At 39.5% G+C, this 16,493-nt stretch overlaps 1 pseudogene; it reads left to right on the top strand.

The window, feature by feature from the left end:
* The window catches only part of LOC122195675 (E3 ubiquitin-protein ligase AIRP2-like), a 28,952-nt pseudogene extending 12,912 nt beyond the window's left edge, over positions 1-16,040 (top strand).
* Positions 16,041-16,493: the final 453 nt, after the last annotated feature.

Consider the following 16,493-nt stretch of genomic DNA (forward strand, 5'->3'; position numbering starts at 1 on the left):
TACCGGGTTTTTATACAAAAAGGGGTACAAATACAAAGTACCGGGTTTTTATACAAAAAGGGGTACAGATACAAAGTACCAGATTTTTATACAAAAGAGTTACAGATACAAAGTACCGGGTTTAGATACAAAGTACCGGGTTTTTATACAAAAAGGGGTACAGATACAAAGTACCGAGTTTTTATATAAAAGTACCAGGTTCACATAAAGTAGTTATTATGATATTAAAACTCTATTTCATCTAGAATTGTTAGACTTCAAATATAAGCGCTGAGCGTATATGCTAGAGTCGTATATGGATTTAGTCTCGATTGGCTTAGAATTGGTGGGCCCGCCTCATCTCCTGTTCCTCGTTGGGTTGTGGACCTAGGGCGGACCCACTATATTCAACGTTTTATCTAAATTAAATCTTTCATAACTTATATACGCTGGACGGTTATAGGGGAAATCTACGGGTCATTCTAGGGCTCATTAACACATCATATAGGAATATTTTGTTCACACTTAACTAAGAAAATATTGGATTTTCTGGAATTCAAACTCTATCGATTTTGTAAGGAAAACGGTTTCTACTACAAACAAAACTCTTATGAACTCACAAACTTAATTGTTTAAACTTTTTCAAAACTACTTGTATTCTCAGGAAATCAGTGAAACAAGAAAACTTCAGCGCTTTGAGGATGGGACGTTAAACTGTCAACAATTTATTGTTGTCATCATAATGTAATTGATTTTGAAACATGTAAACATATACTTTGGTGTAACTTTTTCAATTATATTTATGATGGTTGTATTTACTTTGAGCACTATTATACACGTTGTTGTGATACTGTACATGAAGTCCTCCACCCCCGGACGTTTCCTCCATCCTTGGTTTGGGGGTGTGACATCAAATGGATCAAAAAGGGGCTCCTAATATGCATGGGGCTTTCAATGGGTTCAAAGACAGCTACTTTATGCCTTAAGGTCCCTTAATGACCTTGGATCTGAAGCCTTAGCCTCCAGCCACACTTGCAATCATGTTTGGTTGCCAAGAATGGCTCCTAGAAGCCCTAATTTCCTTCAAGAAGAGATCTAGCTTAGTAATGAACAAGGTATGAGCCTTATACCTCAGATGGACTGTGAATGATGCTCAAGCTCGATGTGACAATCGTCAATTTCAAGTCAAGTCAAAGTCAACAAGTCAAACCGATCGACCCGATTTGTGTATTAGGGTCTACGTTATGTAATTACTATTCATTGCGCAATTTTAATGAGAAATCATCAGTTGGAAATTTGTGTGTTTGATTTCCGTAGCCTTAGAAATGCTGAACTCAGAGACAAAGAGATAACATGCCATTTCACGCTCATCGGGAGTGTGTACGACACTAAATCATGGCTTAACGGGGTTTACGGACCTTGCATTGCGAAGCCGGACACTCACAAGTGTCACACACGAAACCTCTCTCAACCGATTTCACTCTATCTCTCTCTATCTAAAATCTCTCCAAGAATGTGAAATATCTCCCAAATCTCTCTCAAAACCCCTTTGGAGTTATTTTGATCATTTGAGCCGTCCTGACCCTTAACCGTGTCAAAAATCGCTTAAAGCGAGGTTAGAACGGGTAAAATACCCCAAAGGACCCGGAACCACCCCCTAGGGCCGAAGCCTCTTAGAGTCCGGACCCTCTTGGGTTGGAACCGCAGCGTGCGAGCCGCAGCAGCCAGCCGCAGCCACGCCCGCGATAGGACCCTTGGACCGCAACTTCCTCCCCCGGATCCGCACCCGCTGTTCGGTTTTAGGCTGCTGATGACCAAGATTTCGCCTGAACTTCGGATTTCACCCCTTTTTTCACCCGATTTTCGATCATTCCTTCATTTTAAGTCCGTTTCTAATTATTTTAATGCGGGATTTTCTCCAGAAATCATTTTTTAAATTATAAGACCCTAAATAATCATAATTTGGGCATATTTTCATAAAAATATTTATTTGAGAATAAAATCTTTTAAGTGGGATCTTGGGGTGGAGTGTGGATCTTGCCATAATATTTGACACAAACAACCACCCCATACCCATTCCTTTGACCAATTCTTGTACTCCTCCCCACTCCTAGTCACCTCAAGGCCTTACCCCACTCATTTTCCCAGCAACTCACGTCCAAAAAGAGCTGGAGAACCTTCTTTCACTCTTCACTTCACACATTTTCCCCATTTTCTCCAAGTATCAAGCATCACTTTTCTCTCAAATTCCCCCACTCCAAATTCGAGATTTAAGGGCCGATCTTCAAACTTTCTCTCATTATTGGTAAGTTTCATCACCCTTATTATGATTATTACACTTCATTTTACACAAATCATTGATTGTTTGCACAAATCCATCATTAATTTTGCTAGATCCTTGAATCTTCAAAGTGATCCTTCAAGTGTTCTTGAGTTGAAGACTTCTCTCCTTCAACATAAATCCCATGAAATCACTCAAGGTGAGTTCATACCCCAACAATTTCATGTTTTCTTATGTTTTAAGGGGGAAAATACAAGTTAAATCATCAAGAACATAACAAATTTCTTCTAACAGCTTTAATCAGAAAAAGTTACACCCCATTCACGGACTGTTTTGGACAACTTAAACATTTTAGTTTTCAAAAACGTTTTAGGAGCATTTAGTTCAAGGTTTTAGCTTTAAAATGACTACTTGCACATCTCTATACAATTTTTCTACAAATTATGGTGATTTTTACAAAACTGTCCATCATTTTAAACATCAATCCGGACCAGTCTGTGATCATGGACTTGTTCACACAAGTTAGAAGTCACTAAAAATTATGGGAAAATTTAGGAAGAAACTAGACTCATTTTCCAAACTCTCAGAATTTACGGAACTTGGTGTGGACATTTTATGATTTTTCTACAAATTTTCTAATAACAGTTACAGAAAATGTTATCAACAGAAAAACACTATCAATTTCATTTCACCTTGTAACATGTTGAGCAAGGTATAAATCATTATGTGATTATGTGTTATTACAATATAGGACATTTGTGTCTTAATATATATATATATATATATATATATATATATATATATATATATATATATATATATATATATACATCATTTAATAAATGGGTTTTGCTAGATAAAGCATAGAAATAACAAGGTGTTATGATCAAGTACATCCAATACATACAAACGTTTGATTTAACTATGTTAAGTATAGTTTATGTACATTACTACTACTACCCTTATTTTGATAAATTATAATAGGTATAGTTTATGATACATTACACAATACATATACTTCAAATGGGTACATTTATACAAAAGGGAACTTTCATTACGCTACATGTAAATTCGTTAATGACTTTGTGAGACATTCGCTTCACATTGCTTATAAGTCCTGTATTGTAACCAAAGTCTCATTGAGGGAGAGCGTGATAGTTGTATATAGAGCTATATTGGGTTTGACAAACCCACACCCGAGCTGCATGCAACAGCTAGACCGGCAGGTCTGAGGTGACAAATGCCATAACAATTCTGACGCCTGAAGAACATCGTTTTCAGGCCAACTAGGTCATAGTATGGTTATAATAACTCACAGAAAGTATTAACAAACATAAGAATTTACGAAAAACTCATTAACATCATACGCGTTTATGTTGAATTAAACTCATGTTATTTTCTGTAAAGAAGGAAGGTTGCTTATACGTTTCGGTCTTTGGATATAAGACTACATTACACATTTTTTTGAGGAAAAGATTGGAATTTTCTGGAAACAACCGTACATTTTCTAAACAAGATTTTTCATAATTGTATACAAAAGCTTGTGAACTCACCAACCTTTGTGTTGACACTCTTTCAAACAACTTGTATTCTCAGGAAATCACTAAGCGGGAATATCAAGTGCATTTGGAGGATGGACGTTAAGGCATCAAACATTTCATATTTTGTCAACATATAGTAATTGATTTTGAAACATGTAATGCATACAATGATGTAACTCTTTCAATTATATATATATATATATATATATAGGTTGGTTTGTTTACTTTTATCACTATTGCCATTGTTTTTATGATACTATACATGAAGTCCTCCACCCCTGGACGTTTCCGCCATCATTGGTTTGGGGGTGTGACAGATTGGTATCAGAGCACGGTTTATAGTGAATTAAGTATATCAAACCACATAAGATATACAAACTATAAACACATTTGGGACTAAAAGTCTCTGATTTTAAATATTTCTCAATTGAATAGACTTTTAGAAAATAAATAGTCTTCCTGTTAAAGCGTACATACATACATTACATGCTAGCATAGTGTCATAACTAGGGAGAACATAAAGTGAAAGAAGAGGAGTTGAACACTACGAGTATTCCTTGGCATGTGTAATCAGTTCTGCGAAGGATATAGCCTGATCAACTATATTCATCCGAGAAGTGACTTACGCACACTGGGGGATAGTCGTAATGGGCAACAAGTCTAATAACCTAACTGTTAGAAATATGGTTTAGTGGCACTTGGAAATCTGAGAATCGTGATAATCACTTTCAAATCGAAGTATTTGGGTGGTACTCCCAAATCTCAATTGGATAAGACTCAGATAAAATCAGAGAGAAAAGAAAGAGAGATTGAGATGGTGTAATTTCGTGAGTACCAGAAAAAATGACTAAAATTGGTTATAAACCTGTCTTATCCGAAAAACTGTCAAAACTGTCATATAACAATTTTTCTCAACAGTAAAAACTGTCATAAATCCGGGTTTTGTATAAAGATTAATTCAAAGTCAAAACCGGGTCAAATATTCAAAATTTGGATTTTCTGATGCATTTTTAATATAGCAATACACCCCAGCAAGGGGCTCTGCCCCTTGGACCCCGCTCCCAGGGGTGCTGCCCCCAGACCCCCGTTCGTTCAGGGGCTTCGCCCCTAAATGACAGTATACTTTAATACTTGATCAAACTTAAACAAGTGTGTACTCCACACCTTCCTTACTTGTTTAATATTTATCAAGATCATTTTAGTCAACAAAGTAATCCCTATTACACTTAAATAACATTGATGATAACAAATCACCAACACTAACTCCACTCTGCAAGGAACGCTCTAAGAACCAAATCTAAACATTTAAAATACTATAGGAGTATTTGTATATTGCTATAGCGTAGTATTATTAATATCCATTATGTGCTTCTTACCCCCCCCCCCTTTCTCGTGCAGACGCCATGGCAGGATTTCACCTACCAGGAGACCCGTACTTTCCCAATCAGGGAAATCCCGGCTGGATCGAAGAAGAGCCCGAAGAACCAATCGAAGAAGATCCCGAAGAAGAACCCGAAGAAGAAGAAGAAGAGGAAGAAGAAGACGTCGAAATAGAAATGGACGAGGATGAAAGTGAAGAAGAGCCAGAAGTTTTCAACCCCCCTTACATCACGAGGGTACTTGCAAACCGTTGGGGGCACAACGGGCATGAGCCCCGTTGGGCAACAATAATCGAAAGGTGGAGCCGACAATAGTGCCAGCCGTCACCATATGGCGACCAACGTGGTTACTATGACCTCAGCCATGGGGGACCGGCTGACAGAGCCCTCCCCGTTATGGTCCAACACATCACGAACTTGGGGAACCAGAGTAGGGAAATGGCATACCAGGTTCGAAATCTCAGCGCTATTACGGCAGCCACCGATGCCCACACCAAGGATTTGGAGAGGGACTTCTATCCAGTGGACCAACTCATCAAGGACCTCACCACTGCTCGAGCGGAGGTAAGGGAGTACCAGGAGAGGCACGCAGCTCTCGAGGAGAGAGTGATCGCAGCCGAATGCCGAATTGCGGAGCTTCAGGGAGCCTCGACCTCATCTCAAAGCCACCATGGACCAGATGCCACCCGCCGTGAGTATTGTTTACACTATTCAAAGGGCTTTTTGTGCTGTTCAAACTATCTTTTGCGTTGATGTAATGTAGACCCTTATGAGGTCAAACTTCCTCAAAACAATATGTATTAAAAAGCTATCTATGGTTTTGGCATGCATTTTACTTCATTGAATGTTGACATGAGATTTACTATGTGGTATTACAAACAATTTACAACTGATAATTCTAAGATTTTAAGTGTACCTCGTTGTTATGTGTAATTAAAACTGTAATCGACCTAGAAATGATGAGTCCGCCTTAGGACTTGTTCCTTGTTTGGTTGTGGACTTAGGGTAAACTCATTAGTATCAACAGTTTATTAAAATTTTAATTACGCATAACTAAGACACATCGAACGAATCTTAGGAACGAGTCAGACACGGAACCCAACGCATGACTCCGTTTGAGTCACCATTATTAAATTCATAAGTTTAATTGCATAAACTTTTCTATGAATTACTTGTTAATGCAATAAAGTTGGGTATAATACAATTGAGATAAAACAAGTAGCACTTGACATCTTTATTACTATTGAAGTCTTACCGACTGGTCATTTTTTTTTAAAATTTATGACAGAACCATGCCACCAAGGAAAAGACCAAGACATTCCGGCAACACAGCACCACCCCCTCCGCCACCACCTCCGGAGTTTGATCCTGTGATGTTTTAGGCTGCAGTAATAGCAGCCGTGGCGGCAAAAATGTCGCAAATGGGTACAAATGGTTCCGGCGGTTCTAGATCCAGGAATACTAACTCGAATCATGGGGACAGCACAGGGCGTACTAAGGAGTGTTCTTACAAAGACTTCACGAATGGAAAACCCGATCCTTTCAATGGAAGCGGGGGCGTCATCGCGCTGATGCAATGGTTCGAAAGGACCAAAGCCGTCTTCAAAATCTGTGCTTGTCCCGAAGCGAGCAAGGTCAAGTATGCGGCATTCACTTTCACCGGAAAAGCTCTTACTTGGTGGAACGGCCGAGTTAAGTCACTTACTCCTGCAGTGGCTAACTCCATAGGCTGGGAAAACTTAAAAGCGTTGATGTTAAAGGAGTATTGCCCGAGGGGTGAAATACAAAAACTCGAAGAAGAACTCTGGAACCTCATAATGTCGGGCACGGATCTTGAAACTTATACTGCTCGCTTCAATGACCTAGCACTCCTCTGTCCAGCAATGGTCACTCCAGAGGAGAAGAAGGTGGAGCGATATCTCTGGGGGCTGTCATTCAAGATTCAAGACAGCATACTGGCCTCAAAACCCACTACCTTTGAAAGTGCCAAGGAATTAGCACAACAGCTTATCGATCACCGGGCTAGCCGTGGCACTGTGGTCGCCACCACCGACCAAACAAAAGGAGGGAACAACAAGAGGAAGTTCTGGAACAATAAAAAGAAACAACTGACGCAGGACCCCGCCAAGAAGCAATAGACTGTTGCTGTCCGTGCAACCACTACTGCTACCACTCCAGCGCCACCGAAACAGTACGCTGGAAATCTCCCTAAGTGCAACAAATGCAACTACCACCACAATGGTGCTTGCCGGGAAATGCACTGCAAAAACTGCGACAGGAAGGGGCATACCGCTCGTTTCTGTAAAGTGCCAGCACGACCAATCAACCAAGTTGCTAATGCAGGGGCAAGCCAAACCTGCTACGGATGTGGAGAAGCAGGACACTTCAAAAGAAATTTCCCCAAAGCACAAGCTCCTAATGCCGGTGGTGTAGGGAGAGTCCTGGCAATAGGACATAGGCAAGCAGTCACGGATCCCACAATGGTTACCGGTACGTTTCTCCTCAATAACACATATGCATGCATACTATTTGATAGTGGAGCATAGAGGAGTTTTGTGAGCTATCAATTCAAACAATTTCTAAAACAAACCCCTCATTCATTAAAAGATACGTACGTAGTAGAAATGGCAAATGGGAAAGAAGAGCGCACTAATGATATCTACTCAGGGTGTACCCTCACTCTAGACAACCATTCGTTTAAAATAGACCTGATGCCAGTCACAATAAAATGTTTCGATATAATCATTGGTATGGATTGGTTAAGTTCCCATCGTGCCGACATTCTATGTTACGAAAGGGCCGTTCACCTTAATCTGCCAAATGGCGAAACCCTCTTCATCTATAGCGACAAACCCAGTTCAAATTTGCAAATCATCTCTTGCGTCAAGGCCCAAAAGTATCTCCGAAAGGAATACCACACATTTTTAGCCCACGTAGTAGATACGAAACAAGAGGTGAAGGACATCAACGACATTCCCAAGGTGTGTAACTACCCCGATGTATTCCCCGAAGATCTTCCAGGTGTACCCCTCGCACGACAAGTCGAATTCCGGATCGACTTAATTCCAGGAGCTACCCCCGTCGCTAAAGCACCATACCGCTTAACACTGGCAGAAATGCAAGAATTGTCCAGCCAGTTGAATGAACTGTTGAGCAAAGGGTTCATCAGGCCAAGCTTCTCGCCTTGAGGAGCACCGGTCCTGTTTGTAAAGAAGAAGGACAGATCTTTTCGCATGTGCATAGACTATCGGGAGCTAAACAAACTCACTATCAAAAACTGATATCCCCTACCCCGAATCGATGACCTCTTCGACCAACTCCAAGGAGCAAGCTATTTTCAAAAATTGACCTGAGGTCGGGTTATCATCAACTACGAGTTCAAGAAGAGGATATTCCCAAGACTGCGTTCAGAACTCGCTACGGGCACTACGAATTTATAGTAATACCCTTCGGGTTAACGAACGCACCGGCGGTATTCATAGACCTGATGAATCGAGTGTGCCGACCCTACTTAGACAAATTTGTGATCATATTCATCGACGATATTTTAATCTACTCCCGAAGCGAGGAAGAGCACCGTCAACATCTTCGGCTAATCTTGGAAACACTAAGGGCGGAGAAGCTTTATGCCAAATTTTCTAAGTGCGAATTCTGGATCAGAGAAGTGAATTTTCTTGGCCATGTGGTCAGCGAAAAGGGGATACATGTGGATCCCTCTAAAATCAATGCTATCGAAAACTGGTCAGCACCTACAACTCCGACAGAAGTTCGACAATTTTTAGGGCTCGCCGACTACATCCGAAGATTCATACAAAACTTCTCCAAGATCGCCAAACCACTCACCACCTTGACTCAGAAAGGTGTGGTATTTAAGTGGGAAGATAAACAAGAAGCCGCTTTCCAGACGTTAAAACAAGCCCTATGTAGCGCACCTGTTTTGTCTCTTCCAGAAGGAACCGATGGCTTCGTGGTATATTGTGATGCCTCAAAGCAAGGCCTCGGATGCGTGCTCATGCAGAGAGGGAAAGTCATCGCTTACGCATCAAGGCAACTTAAGACACACAAAGTTAATTATACCACCCACGACCTTGAGCTGGGAGCAGTTGTGTTCGCCTTAAAGATCTGGAGGCACTACCTCTACGGCACCAAGTGCACCATCTTCACTGATCACAAAAGTCTTCAGCATATTCTCAATCAGAAAGAACTTAACATGCGGCAAAGAAGATGGGTAGAGCTGCTGAATGACTACGAATGTGAAATTCGCTACCACCCGGGCAAGGCCAATGTAGTGGTCGATGCCCTAAGTAGGAAAGAATATTTGGGCCGCTGAGTAAAATTTTTAACCATAACCATCCATTCCCACCTGGCCACGCAGATCAAAGATGCTAAGCTAGAAGCCTTGAAACCAGAAAACGTGGCAAACGAGGCATTAAGAGGAATGGATAAGAACTTGGAAGTCAAGGATGATGGAGCTCGCTATCTCATGGACCGAATCTGGACACCGAAGTTCGATGGGTTCTGAGACGTTGTAACGAATGAAGCACACAAGACTCGATACTCCATCCATCCTGGGTCAGATAAGATGTATCTACACCTCAAAAAGTTATACTGGTGGCCAAACATGAAGGTTGAAATTGCTACTTATGTGAGCAAGTGTCTGACTTGCGCCAAGGTCAAAGTAGAATATTAGAAGCCATCAGGACTACTTCAGCAGCCGGATATACCCGAGTGGAAGTGGGAGCGGATAACCATGGACTTCATAACCAAGCTGCCTAAGACATTGGGTGGGCTTGATACCATATGGGTTATCGTAGATAGATTGACCAAGTTCGCGTACTTCTTACCGATAAAAGAAACAGACAAGATGGAGAAGTTAACCAGGATGTACATCAAGGAGATCGTGTGACTGCATGGTGTACCAATATCCATTATCTCTGACCGAGATAGTAGACTCACCTCGCGGTTCTGGCAGTCCCTACAGAGATCTCTGGGAACTAGGCTTGACATGAGTACGGCCTACCATCCACAAACCGACGGGCAAAGCGAAAGAACCATCCAGACGTTGGAAGGCATGTTGAGAGCCTGTGTGATAGACTTTGGTAAAGCATGGGATACTCATTTACCGCTTATTGAATTCTCCTATAATAACAGCTATCACACTAGCATAAAAGACGCTCCGTTCGAAGCTCTCTATGGTCGCAAGTGCAGATCACCCCTGTGTTGGGCCGAAGTGGGGGATACTCAGCTAGCTAGGGGGCAAGTCCCTAATAGCACCCTTACTGGTCCTGAAATCATAAGGGAGACCATAGAAAAGATTGTTCGAATTCGAGAAAGGCTGAAGGCCTCCCAAGATCGGCAAAAGAGTTACGCAGATAAGCGACGCAAACCTTTGGAATTCCAGGTTGGTGATCGAGTACTACTAAAAGTTTCCCCTTGGAAAGGAATGATACGTTTCAGCAAGCGTGGGAAACTAAACCCAAGGTACATTGGTCCATTCGAAATCCTTGCCAGGATTGGACCAGTGGCATACAAACTTCGATTACCTCAAGAACTCGACAAGGTACATCCCACATTTCACGTGTCGAACCTAAAGAAGTGTCTGTCTAACGAGACACTCGTAATACCACTCGACGAAATCTAAGTTAACGAAAACCTCCACTTCGTGGAGGAACCAGTCGAGATCATGGATTGGGAGATCAAAAGAACGAAACAAAGTCGCATTCCCATAGTGAAGGTTCATTGGAACGCGAAACGAGGACCTGAGTTCACCTGGGAACGCGAAGATCAAATGAAACAAAAATACCCGCATCTCTTCCCAAACCCTTAATGTCCCAGTCAGAGTTTAAATTTCGGGACGAAATTCCCTCTAACGGGGGAATGATGTGACAATCGTCAATTTCAAATCAAGTCAAAGTCAACAAGTCAAACCGATCGACCCGATTAACCCTTGTGTATTAGGGTCCACGTTATGTAATTACTATTCATTGCGCAATTTTAATGAGAAATCATCAGTTGGAAATTTGTGTGTTTGATTTCCGTAGCCTTAGAAATGCTGAACTCAGAGACAAAGAGATAACATGCCATTTCACGCTCATCGGGAGTGTGTACGACACTAAATCATGGCTTAACGGGGTTTACGGACCTTGAGTTGCGAAGCCGGACACTCACAAGTGTCACACACGAAACCTCTCTCAACCGATTTCACTCTATCTCTCTCTATCTAAAATCTCTCCAAGAATGTGAAATCTCTCCCAAATCTCTCTCAAAACCCCTTTGGAGTTATGTTGATCATTTGAGCCGTCCCGACCCTTAACCGTGTCAAAAATCGCTTAAAGCGAGGTTAGAACGGGTAAAATACCCCAAAGGACCCGAAACCTCCCCTAGGGCCGAAGCCTCTTAGAGGTCGGACCCTCTTGGGTTGGAACCGCAGCGTGCGAGCCACAGCAGCGAGCCACAGCCACGCCCGCGACAGGACCCTCGGACCGCAGCTTCCTCCCCCGGATCCGCACCCACTGTTCGGTTTTAGGCTGCTGATGACTAAGATTTCGCCTGAACTTCGGATTTCACCCCTTTTTCACCCGGTTTTCGATCATTCCTTCATTTTAAGTCCGTTTCTAATTATTTTAACGCGGTAGTTTCTCCAGCAATCATTTTTTAACTTATAAGACCCTAAATAATCATAATTTGGGCATATTTTCATAAAAATATTTATTTGAGAATAAAATCTTTTAAGTGGGATTTTGGGGTGCAGTGTGGATCTTGCCATAATATTTGACACAAACCACCACCCCATACCCATTCCTTTGACCAATTCTTGTACTCCACCCCACTCCTAGTCACCTCAAGGCCTTACGCCACTCATTTTCCCAGCAACTCACGTCCAAAAAGAGCTGGAGAACCTTCTTTCACTCTTCACTTCACACATTTTCCCCATTTTCTTCAAGTATCAAGCATCACTTTTCTCTCAAATTCCCCCACTCCAAATTCGAGATTTAAGGGCCGATCTTCAAACTTTCTCTCATTATTGGTAGGTTTCATCACCCTTATTATGATTATTACACTTCATTTACACAAATCATTGATTATTTGCACAAATCCATCATTAATTATGCTAGATCCTTGAATCTTCAAAGTGATCCTTCAAGTGTTCTTGAGTTGAACACTTCTCTCCTTCAACATCAATCCCATGACATCACTCAAGGTGAGTTCATACCCCAACAATTTCATATTTTCTTAAGTTTTAAGGGAGAAAATACAAGTTAAATCATCAAGAACATAACAAATTTCTTCTAACAGCTTTAATTAGAAAAGTTACACCTCATTCACGGACAGTTTTGGACAACTTAAACATTTTAGTTTTCAAAACTGTTTTAGGTGCATGTAGTTCAAGGTTTTAGCTTTAAAATGACTACTTGCACATCTCCATACAATTTTTCTACAAATTATGGTGATTTTTACAAACTGTCCATCATTTTAAACATCAATCCGGACCAGTCTGTGATCATGGAATTGTTCACACAAGTTAGAAGTCACTAAAAATTATGGGAAAATTTAGGAAGAAACTAGACTCATTTTCCAAACTCTCAGAATTTACGGAACTTAGTGTGGACATTTTATGATTTTTCTACAAATTTTCTAATAACAGTTACAGAAAATGTTATCAACAGAAAAACACTATCAATTTCATTTCACCTTGTAACATGTTGAGCAAGGTATAAATCATTATGTGATTATGTGTTATTACAATATAGGACATTTGTGTCTTAATATATATATATATATATATATATATATATATATATATATATATATATATATCAGTTAATAAATGGATTTTGCTAGATAAAGCATAGAAATAACAAGGTGTTATGATCAAGTACATCCAATACATACAAACGTTTGATTTAACTATGTTAAGTATAGTTTATGTATATTACTACTACTACCCTTATTTTGATAAACTATAATATGTATAGTTTATGATACATTACATAATACATATACTTCAAATGGGTACATTTATACAAAAGGGAACTTTCATTACGCTACATGTAAATTCGTTAATGACTTTGTGAGACATTCGCTTCACATTGCTTATAAGTCCTGTATTGTAACCAAAGTCTCCTGGAGGGAGAGCGTGATAGTTGTATATAGATCTATATTGGGTTTGACAAACCCACACCCGAGCTGCATGCAACAGCTAGACCGACAGGTCTGAGGTGACAAATGTCATAACAATTCCGACGCCTGAAGAACGTCGTTTTCAGGCCAACTAGGTCATAGTATGGTTATAATAACTCACAGAAAGTATTAACAAACATAAGAATTTACGGAAAACTCATTAACATCATACGCGTTTATGTTGAATTAAACTCATATTATTTTCTGTAAATAAGGAAGGTTGCTTATATGTTTCGGTCTTTGGATATAAGACTACATTACACATTTTTTTTAAGGAAGAGATTGGAATTTTCTAGAAACAACCGTACATTTGCTAAACAAGATTTTTCATAATTGTATACAAAAGCTTGTGAACTCACCAACCTTTGTGTTGACACTCTTTCTAACAACTTGTATTCTCAGGAAATCACTAAACAGGAATATCAAGTGCATTTTGAGGATGGGACGTTAAGGCGTCAAACATTTCATATTTTGTCAACATATAGTAATTGATTTTGAAACATGTAATGCATACAATGATGTAACTCTTTCAATTATATATATATATATATATATATATATATATATATATATATATATATATGTTGGTTGTGTTTACTTTCATCACTATTGTCATTGTTATGATACTATACATGAAGTCCTCCACCCCCGGACGTTTCCGCTATCCTTGGTTTGGGGGTGTGACACTCGAATTGCTCTAGCCTCTTCTTGTTTCCTCAAGCCTTTCCTTCATTCATTTGATCACAAGCCACCAAGATCACTAAAAAGCCTTTAGATCTTCACACACACACACAATTATGGTCGATATGGAGGGTTCTGGAAGCAATAGGGACGAAGGGTGGCTGAATGAGACGTTTAAATAGGGTGCAAACCCCTTATATTAGGGTTTTGTCCAGACAGTGCGGACTCGTCGAGTCCGGACGCCGACTCGTCGAGTCACTCACTTAACTCCCGTGTCCAATCCGCTTCTACTCGACGAGTTGGACCACCAACTCGTCGAGTCCCAAGTCAAAATGAGAAATATACTTGAATAAAATGCATACCAGAAATCGTGTGCTACATTCCATTTTCTCGGTATGAGTCTTTTTTGAGTTTTGGCTTCAATCATCGCTGCATATCCAATATGTACATTTGACATAATCAGGGAAATTCTTTGCTTGTACTTTTTCCTTTGTTTCTATAGTTTCACATTGGTGGTCAAACGAAGGGATTGAATTATAAAATTGACAAATTAACATGCACGTAGTTAAATTGGCGAAGGTTAAAAGCTTTTAAATTGGTTAATGAGTTTACTGCTCGTATCATTTAACATAGAAGCTCCTTTTTCATTAAATTTGAGTAATTCATGCATGCCAATATGTCATCATGCATCATCTATAAATTCACTATTTGACCAAAAGTCAACATCTTTACATTTCTAACCTTTTTTTTTTTTTGTGTGTGTGTGTGTGTGTGGGGGGGGGGGGGGGGGGGGGAGAGGAACAACTAATCAAGTGGTTGTCTAAACTCTAAATCATGTAAATGAAGCAGTTTGACCAAAATTCAATATCTCAATATGTGTTTCCAATCTTTTTGTTTGCAAGGTAGCTTCTATTCCGAGGGATAAAAGTGGTGCTTGTCTCCAAATGGAGTTGGCTTACAGTGACACGGCACACATTTTATCATTTTTACTATAATGGATGGATTTCCCATGTTCATGTTTCCTTCAGACCTGTTTAAACTTTTGTTATATGGTTGTACACGCGATTAGTATTGTAAATAACCAAGCAAACAATTAAACAAAATCTGTATATCATTTCCATGTTGGCAAGTCACCATAACATCAGTTTCTCTTTCAGGTATTGCCAGATGGAAAACCAAAACTTACTTCGTTTGGGAGAAAGGCGACCATTAGAGAGTTTTACGGTATGCAAATATCAAAAATCTGTGAACTTGAAAAAATGGTCAATGATTTGAGTTTGACTTTTAATTGTGTGAGAGTTTCAATTTCGGTGTGGATTGAACTCCATAGGGTTACATCATATTAGATTCACCTGATGTAAATTTGACATGATGCTTTTGGTCAATCAGCGTCTGCTTGCGAGCAAGATGTTGTATACTAGATTTACAGTGGGTCAGGATTGTTAGGAGAATAACTTTTTTGCATAAACGTTAGACACCAAACTATTTTTTTATTGATTTATAAAACAAAAACGTAACTCAAAGAAAATTTCTGACGATGCTGCCACCCCTCAAACGTCTATTAACAAACCACTCATTGGAGCTAGAAGTCAATGAAGGTGATATTCAACCAATTAGAAAGACAATAGAAAAAATAACACAAAAAATACAGATCTTGATACGGAAAGAGAAGATGCATGTGGTATCTGCTTAGAGCCTGCACCAAGATGGTTTTGTGCCCAGCTGTTATGCAATGTGGCATCAATTGCTTTACAAACATGTTTCCCATTTCTTATTTTTTAGGTTAAAATTTTAAGATCTTTATAGGAATCCTGCCCTTTTTGTCATGCTAGCTTGAAGAGAGTCAACTCAGAAGACTTATGGGTTCTTCCATGCAGAGGAGATTTGGTTGACCAAAAAACCATGTCAAAGGAGGACAAGAAATGGTTTTATAATTATGTTAACAAGCTGCCTAAAGATGTCCCAGATGTTGTATTCTTACTATTTATTTTAATCTGAGTAAGGTAAAAGGTAGAACGTTTTTCTTGTATATTTGTAATTTTAATGCGAGTGATTTTGCAGTTGATTTCTGGAAAATACGTACATTCCCAAAGTAGAACTTAACTATTGTTTTCAATGGAGAATGTTTTCTCTAAAGTTCCTAGTATGTTAAATCTCTTACACTTATGTAGTTCAAATTAGCCGTGAAAACCGTACATTTTCATCGCACTTTTTTCTTGTTTCTCTAATTATTATCTACTATCTACCTATAATGGAAAAGTGCCTTCCATTTATAGAAAGTGAAGTAATTTCCTTTTATAAATGTAATAGAGTTGTAGAAGAGGGTTGGATCCATAGTTTAATATATATATATATATATATATATATATATATATATATATATATATATATATATATATATATATATATATATATATATATATATATATATATATACACACACACACACAA

The sequence above is a fragment of the Lactuca sativa genome, chromosome 1, assembly GCF_002870075.4.
Source record: "Lactuca sativa cultivar Salinas chromosome 1, Lsat_Salinas_v11, whole genome shotgun sequence".
Taxonomy (NCBI): Eukaryota; Viridiplantae; Streptophyta; class Magnoliopsida; order Asterales; family Asteraceae; genus Lactuca; species Lactuca sativa.